Below are 12,604 nucleotides of genomic sequence, written 5' to 3'. Positions count from 1 at the left end.
TACGGTGGAAAAAATTCATATCTGTTTATATGCTAGTGATTTACGGAATCTACTGTTGACTTTAGTTGTACTTTTGAAGGGATGTACTTTTGTTAATGTACTTTTCAGAGACGCGCATCCTAGTCAACTTTATTTCGTTTGAGGCGTTTTTCAACTCAACTATAACAAGCCGGTACACTAATGAAAATATTACAACTTACGTTTGTCATTTCTTCTTTTAGCAAGATCCCTTCTATCCGACGCCGTACACTGAGATAAACAATGAACAAGACCCTCGTAGCATTTTTAGTTACTGTGTTGATCGCTGGCTTCTTTGTTGGAGAAAGTTGTTCACTTCTCAGAGGCGGACGAGACAAAATACCAATGAAAGATGCCGCAGATAGGAGCGAAAAGCTGAGAACTTTTTATAACAAGATAAAGTCCCCTAAACACGATAGGGATAGTCAGTACAAACGAGTGAAACCTTGGATGGAACAAAAAGGTACGGTAGAAATATAGTTTTAGAGTATAATTCCCAAGCATGCCAAAATCCAAGTTCAGAAACACTAAAATGTCATGTCGAAAAGTTTTGAAACAAAAATGGCGCCACATGAGAGGGCAGTCTTAGGATAACAGTTTCTACTGATCACTCGTTAACGGAAAACCTTACTGATGGTGTTAACGTCCCGAGCTGTTACTGGTAACGTGGCGAAATAAGAAAAGCCTGCTAGCAAGCTCTCCCATTGAGGTTCAATCGCCAGAGTCGGATATTTACGCGAGAGTGGCGAGTGAAGCGAGACAGTCTTTCGTGGCTCTCAAGTGCAGCAGGTCTTTAAGCATACCAACTAATATTTGTTTATTATTGATACTTCCTCACTTAAAAAATGTACTGATGTTCCCTATTTTTGCTTTTTCTTATTGCAGAGAAGAATCAGAGAAGTTAATCATGAATCAACTTACACAAACAGCGGTGATAAACATTGTGAACTTATGCATCTTTATATTTTTACCACTTAGCTGTTGACTTATTTATATATTTATTGTTGCGATTAGCTAGCATATATATAGATTTATCCAGAGCTACAAGCGAAGGTCCAGTTTATGCATTTTTAATTTACCTTAAACCATTTACTTTAAACCATTCCAAAGAAACCCGGAAATCTATACTTAACTTTAGGTAAAAACATAAACTGAACTTGAGCCCGAGATCAATTAAAGGCTCTTAACTGGTCAGCGGAAAACTAAAAAAAAAAACGTGACCTCGATTAGTTGGCACCTGAGCTTGCGATATGGTCATGTGACTCTGGTTAGCGGATACCCTGTTTTGACAGTTGTCAATTGACCATAATATGGATGTCTATCATCAAGTTAAACACAGGTACAGGTTCCCGCAATGGCTAGAAAGTTTAACATTTCCAGAAGCCCATAATCGGGAGGGTGCAACTTTCATACTAGGTCTACGTCACGTATGTTACGGCGTTTTCACAGACCGGTTAGTTTTAGATGCATTTTACAGCACTTTTTACCGCGAAAAAGGAAGCTCCGCTCCGTTATGAGCGCGTTATAAATATAAGAGGTGACAAAGGAAAACCAAACGTCATTAAAAGATCAACAATGCCATTTTCAGGGGTTTTAGTTTTGATGATCTGTTTGTGGAACCTAAAAGATATTCTTAATTCGCTCCAAAATCGTTCTAAAAATAAACTGGTCAGTGAAAACGCCGCTACACGAGTACATGGGAATTGCTAGCTCCGGGTCATGGGCTCCTGACGTTTCACATCTTCATTTCACATCTGGTTTCCTTCTGGTCCAGACGGACAGGCGGAAGGACGGACGTACGGTCACGTGATTACCAAAATTTCTCGGATGGACAGGTTACCAAATTTTCTTAGGTGTGGGTTACGCTCGCTCGCACTTCGCCCGCGCATGGAGCTCCGCTACGAAACGTCAAGTTGTTATAAAATGCACCGCTGTAGTGTTTGTGTTTTATTTGAGTAGGCTACAGAGGCCGAGGAACTAAAGCCTTTATGAGTTTCAGTTAAATTGATGTTGATTTGTAATCCGTTTAGTTTAGAAGGAAACTCCAATAATGGAAATTAAAAATAATAATAATAATAATAATAATAATATTGACGCTGTGTATTTATTTTGTGTAACTGGTATAATCTGCTCAATTTCAGTGTCAAAAGGAGGCCTGTTTTCTGTCTTTTTGTTGGTTTCTCAAGCGTCGAGCCTCAGTCCGCATGTTAAAAATACCTCATTTTGTTATCCTCACAAGGCAAATTTCGTGGAGTGCGTGTTACCACAACTCTCAGGTTGATTTCCAAAAAAGCTCTTTAACGAATCTCGAAAGTTAAATGGTACCAACAAAAGAGAGGGATCATTAAGACTTTTCTCGTTCCGTTTCCTTCATTAATAAGTCAGTGGCTTGGTTAGCGAGACACTTTCGAGGTTTCATTATTAAAAAGGCCACGTATAATTTTCTTGACTTGTTTAGGTTTTCATTTCTTGAGGTTTTCTCTTAGCTGTTTTATTATTCCTTCCTTCGTGCAGTTCGTTTGAAGATTTACCCTGGCTCAGATTTTTTTTAATCAAAAACCTGCAAACACATTAATTAAATTTTATTGTCAGAGTCCAAAGTACGTATGAGTAAATTAGTTGACTCGCGTAAATCTTGTGTGCACTCAGAATTTTTTACATTTTCTCTAAAACGCAGTAACAATACTTAGAGTGAGCCATGTGTTTTAGACAGACTGGTGTAAAGATCTTTCATTGACAGTTTCTGAAAAGTTAAAGCTTTGCCTGTACTAACTATAAGCCACAAAGAATGAATTCAGTCTGGAACCGGATTAAGGCAATGCTTTTCAAGCATAAGCAATTGTTTCTTCATCATTTATATTATACTGTAATTGTTGTTTGACAAACTTAGCATGAGAAATACTCCTCATTAGCGAGCACAAGTGGAGTGATTATGTGTAATAAGATAAGCTGTGAAAGAAAAAAATAATTAATTAAAGCTGAAATTTCGAAGCAACGCACGCGTCAAAACTAAATATTTAAGAACACTTTAACAGCTGTTGAATTAACGCCGTCTGCCCCAAACAGCAAAGAGCCTTTTTACTTGGGAGCGTTGAAGCAGTTTTAAAGGTGAGAATTATTCAACTATAGAACAGTGAGGGTTTTTGCCTTGTTAAATTAAAAACTTCAGTCTTAAAGTCGTGGAAAAAACTTTCCCAGCTAGTGTGATTCACTGGACATTAAAGACAGTCATCAAGTTAGAAGAATTAAGCCGTTGAGAAAAATATACGTTCGGGAGAGAGCTTACGGTGAAGAACATCACTAAGCCTTTTTTTGACATAAATGATTATCGTCAAGTTTTCACTACTATGTCGGATGTTAGATAGACAACGCATATTGAAGGTTTAATTGTTTGAAATACTTCTCTTTTAAAGGCAAAATTAGGAATTGAGGAAAGAAAATTCGTCCTTCTTCAATTCGGCTTCCCTTTTTTTACCTTTGCGTAACCAGTGGTCCTCCAGACCAGTTTGAGCGCGTTCTACTCCACGTTAAAAGTTCTGAGTGTCGGCTTATGAACAGGCCATTATGATTTGAAATTTTTCACTTGGCAAAAACACAATAAAATGGCTGAAACCTTCCTGAATTTCAGTTCCTGCAGTATGAAGTCTGTTGACCTCGCCACTGTTGAAAAATAAGAATAAACTCTTTTATTAATTTCAAAAGTGTTGTCACACTAAAACTAATGATGCACACCGGTTCCTCTCCCTGTCTTCTCAAAAATATATTCGAGAGAGAACGATCGATGGCTGAGGGTTAAAGCACTCTCAGAAAAAGTAGTTGATTTAAATAAATAAACCCTAAAATGGTAACTCTTTTTGCTTGTTATAACAATTATTCCTTTTCATTGTCGTCCTGAAACAAAAAAGGCAAAAAAATATAAAAGGAGGTCATTGCCCTCTGAATATTTTAATCGTAAAACAAAAATATTTATAATGAGTGAATTGCACTGTGAAAGACCTGCTCGGAAAAAAAAAGGAACATCCAAATATCTGACGAAAATAAATCGACTCCGATATCTCGTTATTACTTTATCGATTGTACGGCTTTCAGGGAAACCGTAATAGCGAAGCCAGGCACTCATTGTAAATTGTTCATTTTTAGCAAAATAAATGATGCGTATATTTTAAGGTTGACAAAAGTTCTTTTCTATTCTCAGGATCGAACATACTTTAAGCGTTCTCTTTAGCGACCTTTCTCTGCTTTCGGTCGAGCAGGCAATTGAATCGAGGTTCGCAGTCTCCCTTCTAGTCTGACCAAGCTTTGGTTTCAGCATAATTACTGGACTAACTGCTAGCATTCTGTAAACTCCTCTAAAGTTTGATGACTTCGATTAAAGAAAAATGCATTAAGACTATTTGCAGTTCATTATTTAAAAGCGCACTCACATCTTATGCACTTTTAAAAAGACTGAAGTCAGTTTTCAATCTTCTCGGCGCGGTCCGGTGCGTGCATGAGAAATGTCAGTCACTGTGTTTTCTGTTTTTTGCCAAATCAAAATTTGCATTTCATGGTTAACGTTGTTCGTTAGTTGGTTTATCATTACACACTGAGTTCTTTTGTTTGACAACAACTGTAAACGATATCTATTATCCCATTGTAGAACCAGGAACAAAAAGTTAATGGAAAACACAGACATGTGTATTCCCTCGAGTCACCAGTTTGTGTTTGACACATAGATTACATCGTTTAGTTTTAATTTGAAAACAACACTGAGACGCTTGTTTATAACGGTTTTACTAGTCTCAAAAGTTTCATAGACAGTAGCCAGCTTAGAGTGTTAAGCGTAGGGCTCTTAGTATAAACGGCTAGGTTCGCATATTTGTTACAGCAAAGACGTCAAATACCATACAAGGTAAGGGTGTCATCGCGTAGTTTCTTTAACGAAGTTTTTACAAATCTTAACAGAACAGTTCGGAATCTGCTATTGACTTATTTGCCGTATTTGTATGACAAAAACGTTCGGTTGACGCTTGTAATAAATAATAATTACAAAGTAAGGCATGCCAAAGAAATAAAAGTTTTAACTTTAAGGGCCAAAAAACGAAACCTTTCTTTTTCAAATCCTGATCAGCTTCGAGGAACGTGTGACTAAAAACAAAGCAATTAGGTCGGCTGTGCGTCGGACCTGATTAACTTTGCATAAAAAAATTCTGGTGTTGACTTCTCAGTTTTCTATCTTTTCGTTATTTGTTTTTTGCTTTCTATGCAGTGGTAGATTAACCTTATCAACCCTTTCGATAACAAAAAAAAAAGTTTTTTTTTCTCTTCCTGATCGAGCCAGGAACATTTTTCATCTCACACTAACCCAATAACCCAAAAGAATAGAATGAGTAAAGCCATTCGACATTTTAAAAACGAGTGGGAACTGGAGCTGAAATGCCTCCCGCAATTCTTTCTGGGATTGTTACTGAGGACACGCCGGTCAGTTTGGTCACTTCCCCAGTGTCCTTAATAACAGCCTCAAAAGTCTTTGCGAAAGTTAACTTCGACCAAGCCTCCTTCTCGTTTCTAAAGTGCCGATTTGACGGGAGGACGATTGGTTTCTTTCCTTTTTCATGTCTGTTTTAAGGATCAGCCCTCTGTCCTGGGCAATACTCTGAGATAACAAGCGATGAACAAGATCAGTGTCCTAGCCGTTATACTCGTTCTGCTGATTGCTGGCTGCTTTGTTGGACGAACCAACGCATATCTCAGGGCAGGAAGGGATAAAATACCAATCAAAGATGAGGCACAACGGAGCAACAAACTGAAAACTATTTTCGACAAAATGAGGTCCGCTCAAGTCTATAAAGATAGCCCGTATAGATTTTTGAATTCATGGAATAACGAGCAAGGTATGGTAGAAAGATAGTCTAATGACTCGTGGAATTTATTTCTGCAGGAAAGAATCTCAAAAATCCAAATAATTAAAGGAACTCAATAAATAAATTTTGGCAGATATCGAAAATCAGATAGCGATGCGCGAGAGTATGGCACGTATATTTTCATTGTTGAAGACAATCTCAGTTGAGACAAAACGCCCATTATTTAAGTCGCACTCTAAGGTTGTGCAAAGAAAAGGTATTCATTTGCTAATAGGCTTTGTACAAGCTCTCTTTAGTGAGAATCATGAGAGGCCTGTCACAATCTCCGGCAGATAGCTTTAGCGTTTTTGCAAGCTTGCTCGCAGGCTAATTAGCCAGATTTAGCAACGACAACGTCAAAACATAACGCGCGAAAGCGCGCGGAAAGGACTAAACCCGACTTCAGGTCCTTATCTAACGTTTTGCCATTGATTCTAGGGCCCTTAACCGCTAAAAACGTAGAATGCCGACAACGGTAATAGTGGGACGAGAGGTCCTGGGGCAAACGAAAATGCACGTTTTTGGAGCTTTAAGATCTGCGCGCGCCATGGCCTTTATCATCACGTTGTCTTTGCTGATTCTGCTTATTAAATATCACTCAGCTCCTCATAAATGTACCTTTCCTTGTTTCAGAATACGATCAAAGGAAGAAAAGGATTTCCAGTTTACTTGGGATTGAATAACGTTTAGTTTTCAAAGATAGTGAAAAGCAATTTACATAAACAGCCTTTGACGCTTTTGTTTTTGGCTTCCCGGCTACTCTATGTACATGTATTGTAATAAAGGCAAAATCTGTTCAGTGTTTCTTTTTTAAAAGACCGACATCTGTGCATTTGCAACACTTTGACAGCACTTTGGCATAGAACTGTTTCCAAACACTAGACCTTCAGATAAAGGGGAGGGGGTGGCGGTCATCCAGATCCCGAGATAAGTGGGAGGGGGGCGGTCTCAAAACAATTTTTTTTCACCCTTTGGGCCTCAGTTTGGTCTAAAAATAAGGGCGCCGCCCCCCCCGGGCCCCTCCCCTGAATCCCCCACCGCACCGTAAATGTAACATGCCTTTGCATGATGGAACACGATTCGCCAAGAGACGAGACACATTAAAACACTCAATAAGCGATTTTGACACTTTCAGAAAAAAAAAAGAAAAGAACAGAATACCGCTACTAAAAACATTTTTTATTTACTAGAGCTCTTTTGTCTATAGGATTAGACTTGTTCGGCAGCCTAAAGGATAACTGAAGTGTACATTCGGGAATTCCATAGCGCGGGAAGTCCGGACTCCGCAGTCATGTAACTTGGTATAACGTAGTGACTGGGAGTAGTACTCGCGAGTGAAGCGGTAATCTAAAGAAGTGCTCGGCCTAAGTGGCCTGTTGTACAGTCAGACCCCGTTAATACGGACATACCCTGGGTTCCAGAGAATATTTTTTCTTTCGATACTGATGGTTCGCGGCGAAGCCGCGTCGACGAGGCACGAAGCGCAGAGAGAAAAAAACAATCTCGGGAGCCTTATCAAAGCACGGTTTACTTCATATCAGGTATTCTTAGAACGGTCCTCTGGAGCCAGGCTAATACGGACACTGAGGGCGTGTCGGTATTAAAGCTTTGTCTGTATTAAGCGGATTGAATTTAGAGAAAATGAAATGGCTTTCTTTCCATAGGGACAAAGCAAACTGTCTAGTGTCCGTAAAGCGGGCATTGACTGTATTATAACGCCTTATGACTCCAGATCCAGCCCAGGATAAGATAACACGCACGAGCATTCTCCCTTAGTGCTGTTGACGCTTATGCGTTTCCATTTAAGGAAGCATTAGATTAACAAGCAATCAGCATACTCAAAGTCTTCTTTGTGCAAAGCGGTTGGCGTCTTTTCGGCATCTGTGCTCTCTGTGTATCTTTCCGTCCTTTCGATTTCTGCTGTGAAATGACGCAAACAAAGTAAATAAAATTATCATGCAGGAAGTCAGTATTCGAACTGCGCTACGGGATGAGAGGCAAAATGTCAAAAACCAGTCGGGCTTCGTACTTCCTAAGACGTTCGCACATTTTAATCGGTTGTTTGAAGCCAAGAGGGATCCTCTCTTGAATGTTTGAAGTCGTTACATTTTATGACCTGTTGTGATTCGATGTAACTGTCCGTACCTGAACTGTGGCAAACAAATCGACGTCTCATGGAAGAATAAAACTCACTTTGAAGCTTCTTGATTTGGTTTTTGCCAGGATAATATAACGCGTGACTTTGCGTTAGAAGATAACCAGCTACTGTCACGATCAAAAGAAGTAGAAGAGGGGACCTTTTCATTGTAACAAATTCCTGAAGACTCAGCCCCTTCTACGATAAGACTGTAAAATGAAAAAAAAGTGGGAAAGATGAAGAAATTACAGTTGGCTCCCGAACTTGAACCCTCGCTAACTCGAATCGAAGTCGATTTCCCCTGGATTTCCTTCAAACATTTACTGTAATTTTTATATACCCTTGGTTACTCGAACCCTCGATAACTCAAAACTCCCGCTACCTCGAAGGAATTTTTGTTTGCTTTCAGATCATTTCTATACAATTCTACCCTCGATAACACGAACCATGTTTTAAGCGCGTGACAAGTCGAGAAAAAACAACAACAACAACAAACAGCTTTATTGTCACTCCACCTGATTCACGTTCAGTGTTCATCTCAGTATATTAATCAAGCTTTGTTGCTTAATTCCGTTTTCAAAATATTAATCTATATCTCTTGCTGCCCTTGAAGTGAAATGTGCATGATACTTGCATTCCCTCCCCATCCGGCATTTGATTATTTGTTTATTTCTGGTCAATTGCTTCGAAATCCCGATAACTCGAACTCCAGCTATCTCGAAATTTTTTCGATTTCACTTGAAGGCTCGAGTTATCGGAAGTCGACTGGAGTTGAAAAACTGAAAACTTTTTTGCAAAATACGCAAGGCTGAGTGTTCAACTATCATAAGATTTTAGTTCACACCAAGCACAGATAAGCTAGTTTATCATGCCTGGGAATAAACGCTTTATAAACGGTGGGTAGTGCTGAAATCCTCCAAGTCCAAGCTAACATTTATTGACTTTGGTTTCGTGTTCTTTATAAAAAAAGTTATCATTTCGCAGATCAAGCAATTGAGCTTTCGGCAGCTTAGCATTTCTTTAGCGCTAAAATTGACTTTGTGGCGTTGCGAAGGCCAAGTTTTGATCTTAATCAGCCTTATTGGTAAAATTAGAGCACGTCACTGCATGTTAAGGGGTTTCTGTATATTATGCTTTTATTTCCCCACAAATACGCTCCACCTTAATGCTCCATTTTTCCACACTAAAATGCTCGGTCTCCCCCTGACAAAGCCACTAAAAGCTTGAAAATGCGCATCATTCAGAGAGGCATTTTCATTAATTTTAACGCTAACAAAAATTTAAACATATAACAACATATTCAAGGTAATGTTTTAAATACAGCCAAAGATAATCCTCTAAAAGACTGTATTAGGGTGCCATTTTGTTTTTTTCTTTAAAATTTACACTTTAAGTATGCGATTTCTCTTGAAAAAATATTAATCTTCATTTTCTCTGAAAATGATTCAGGGAGAAATCCACTATAACATTCAAATAAAGCTTAATGTCTTTGCTTTAGATAGATAGATACTTTTTGTTTAATGAGAGTTTCACTTGATACCTACAGATAATATACGCGTGGCCCTCGACCAAAAATTAAACATAAAAAAATTAAACAAAAATTAAATATACAAAATTCTAGAAAGTCCTACTTTCAAACAATAGTTTCAAATGAAAGATTATGGTCGGGAAAGGTACGTTTTAAGTTTTAGCGAAAATGTACTGATCGACTGGGCCTCAGTCTTTCATGTCTTATGGGAGTTCCTTCCAGCTCTTAACTGCTCAAAACTTAAGCATTTTTGGCCATACTAGTCCTAACCTTTGGTAGTATCAAATACTAAAATGTTCGAAAAATGCTATCTTAATGTGCAAAAGTCTAACTAACTGAAATAAAAGTTCTCGTGATCACAATTAGCTTAAGTTCAGGTTTGATATGTTTTGTTGGTTCGTTAGTGTAACTTATATGGACATATCGTAAGAAAACCGGAAAACGTGGTAAATTTCAAACAGCAGCATAATGAGACAAGCTTTGTATGACTGTAGCCGTACGCAGGTGACATATGAGTAATGTCAACTTGTTTTGTTTTTGAAAATGTTTGAAGATGACATTTTTGTTCCGGCGTAACTTACCAGTTGTCAAATCCTGCTTGGTTCGGAGATCTGCGATTAGCCGGAGACGACGGTTGGAAACATTAAACATCATATGAAATGTGGGGACGCGTGGTTTGTATCATTGATAAGAATATTAATAAACAAGCAAATGTACATTTCCGCTCACTTTTTTTAGCTTGAAAAATCACTGTTGGGATTTTCTAATGAGCTACTATCTCAGATGAATAAATCTAAGTATCTTACCAGTGTTTTGGGATCTAAAGGGAAGATGAAAACTGTCATTTGTTTCAGCATGAACATAAAAAAGTTAAGACACATTTAACAGATACTTAATATTCACTTTATGTTTTATTCAGAGATTCAAGAAATTCCTAGATTATTTAACTTCTTTAGGTATACGAATTTCGACCCAGGTTTTGAGGTAGATTTCAACTTTGACCTTCAAATATTCTTGTTTGTGTTTTTTTCTTACTTTTTTGAGATAGAAATGCTCAAATTTCACAACATTAGTTAAAAACATAGATGAAAAGATAACGCTCGTTGTGCACATGAAGGAATTATTTTTACGCCACATGCTCCTGGAAAGCGGTGTACGCGATATTGTATGTTCTCTTTAAACCTTTCAGAAGGATTAAGCACATTCATGACATTTTCATTTAAACATCATCAAGAGAATATGACGTTTCTTCTTGACCAGAAAACAAATGATTCTTAATCGCAGGACAGTTATCACAACCTTATATGTCACGGAAGCTCCGCTTAAGTCATGCACGATGTATCTTTTTGGAGTTATGAAATTGTTTTGTTTTGAATTTCATGAATCACCCCCGATAACGAGTTGCCTTCACTGGAAGCAAATCTGATAAAATTATAAGGCGGAATATGCTAGGATATTTAATTTCGTGATCCATAAAAACCAGTTTGAGTCTTTCTGAAAAGGTCCCATAATAATGCCAAAATTTATTTTGATATTCGCCGTAATGTGGTAAAAAGACCAAAAAATCAAATAAATGCTAAAAGCTGCGTATTTGACCGCTTTGTAAAGAATGATAAATCTCTCATAAAGTTTCTCGAGTTTGTGTTGCTTTTTGGTAAATGTTTTGGTCTCGCCATAAACCGTGGCAGGTCAGAAACATTGTTGCTTTATTCCTGCCTCGATCTTAAACGAATTCTCCTTTTATAAAGAAGATAAGATTAAGAAATCCGCGCGTTAATTTCACCAACGATCATCAACTCAAAAGCAAAATTAATCGCGCCGAGACATCTCAAGCGGCGAGGGGCGACTGATCATTCACCCCCTGGGGATCAGGTACCGGTATATCAAAGGGTAGGGATTTCACTTGTCAAAGTATATGAAAGTGTAGGGAGCTAGGTATTTGGATTGGTAAAAAGTCATAAAATGGGCTAGCAGATGCATTGTATGGATGTGAAAAAGTCAAGCAAACGTTCTTATATTGGTATATAAAAGGGTATAAGGAGTTGGACTTCAGTTCGGAGTCTACCTGTATGAGACTTTTTTTTTTACCCCCCCCCCCCCCCCCCCGGGTGATTCGCCTGCTAAACCTAAACGAGCTTGGGCTTAGTATATTCGCTAAGAACGTAATATAACAATACCACTTTATAAGCCGACAAGATCTTGGGTGAATAATCACGAAACTTAACTGATAGCACGCAACTGACGTTATATAAAGGATGATTATGCAATGATCTTAGACCGAAACAACACGCACGGCAATGTTTGATCACTGTTAGATGTTACTCAGTTTTTAGGAAAACAAATCAGTACAAATTTGGAGCAAAGTTATTAAGAAAATAAAATCCATATATTTATTACTTATAGGGATTTTCCTTTTCTGCTTGATTCGTGCTTTCAAACTTCATATAAAAAGCAGGTTGATAAGAAGCTACATACTGACTGAAGGATACTCGTGTGTATCACGGTAAACTTATCGTTATATGGACAGTCTTAAATTAAGTAGGCCACGGAGGAGGACATTTTTTTTAATTACCCTGTGAAACAGAACATTTATTGAGGGGACTGACAGCTAAAAATGACAACAGTCTGACAATTCTAGAAACATGTCACTACTGTTTTCCGAAGAACACGAAATATTATCGAACCCAAAAAGAGAAATACGATCCATGTCGTTCAATACATAAAATAATATACATATCACAACTTATCACACATTTTCATTCTGTCACCCCAACTCATCCTTCAAACCTGCTCAGAGTCGGGAAAGTAGCGAGTCAAGATGGAGAATTTTAACACAAAATTTCCAGGAAAGCACGATAAAGAAAAAAAGGAAAGAAAGAAAGAAAAAGAGATCAAATTATTGTTTGGGCGTGTTTCTTCATTTTTGATCAATTTAGGTCCAAACGGTTTATCTTCATCTACATCTACATATATTAGGTCGGTAAAAATCGCTAAGACATCACACCGACCGTTATCCTCTCTTAATTTCAAAACGTAGAT

General features: G+C 38.0%; 1 long non-coding RNA gene across 2 annotated transcripts; it reads left to right on the top strand.

The window, feature by feature from the left end:
* Nucleotides 1–3,066: 3,066 nt before the first annotated feature.
* Nucleotides 3,067–6,702, top strand: LOC140922105 (uncharacterized). Of its 2 annotated transcripts, XR_012164075.1 has the most exons (3): nucleotides 3,067–3,126; nucleotides 5,627–5,891; nucleotides 6,534–6,702. It is a non-coding gene; the product is annotated as an uncharacterized lncRNA (long non-coding RNA). The 2 variants fall into 2 exon arrangements; XR_012164074.1 differs by lacking the exon at nucleotides 3,067–3,126 and having other exon boundaries at nucleotides 5,625–5,891.
* Nucleotides 6,703–12,604: the final 5,902 nt, after the last annotated feature.

This window comes from Porites lutea, chromosome 12 (assembly GCF_958299795.1).
Source record: "Porites lutea chromosome 12, jaPorLute2.1, whole genome shotgun sequence".
NCBI classification, from domain to species: domain Eukaryota; kingdom Metazoa; phylum Cnidaria; class Anthozoa; order Scleractinia; family Poritidae; genus Porites; species Porites lutea.
The sequence above is the reverse complement of the archived record's forward strand: the minus strand, read 5'-3'. Positions and strand labels throughout refer to the sequence as shown.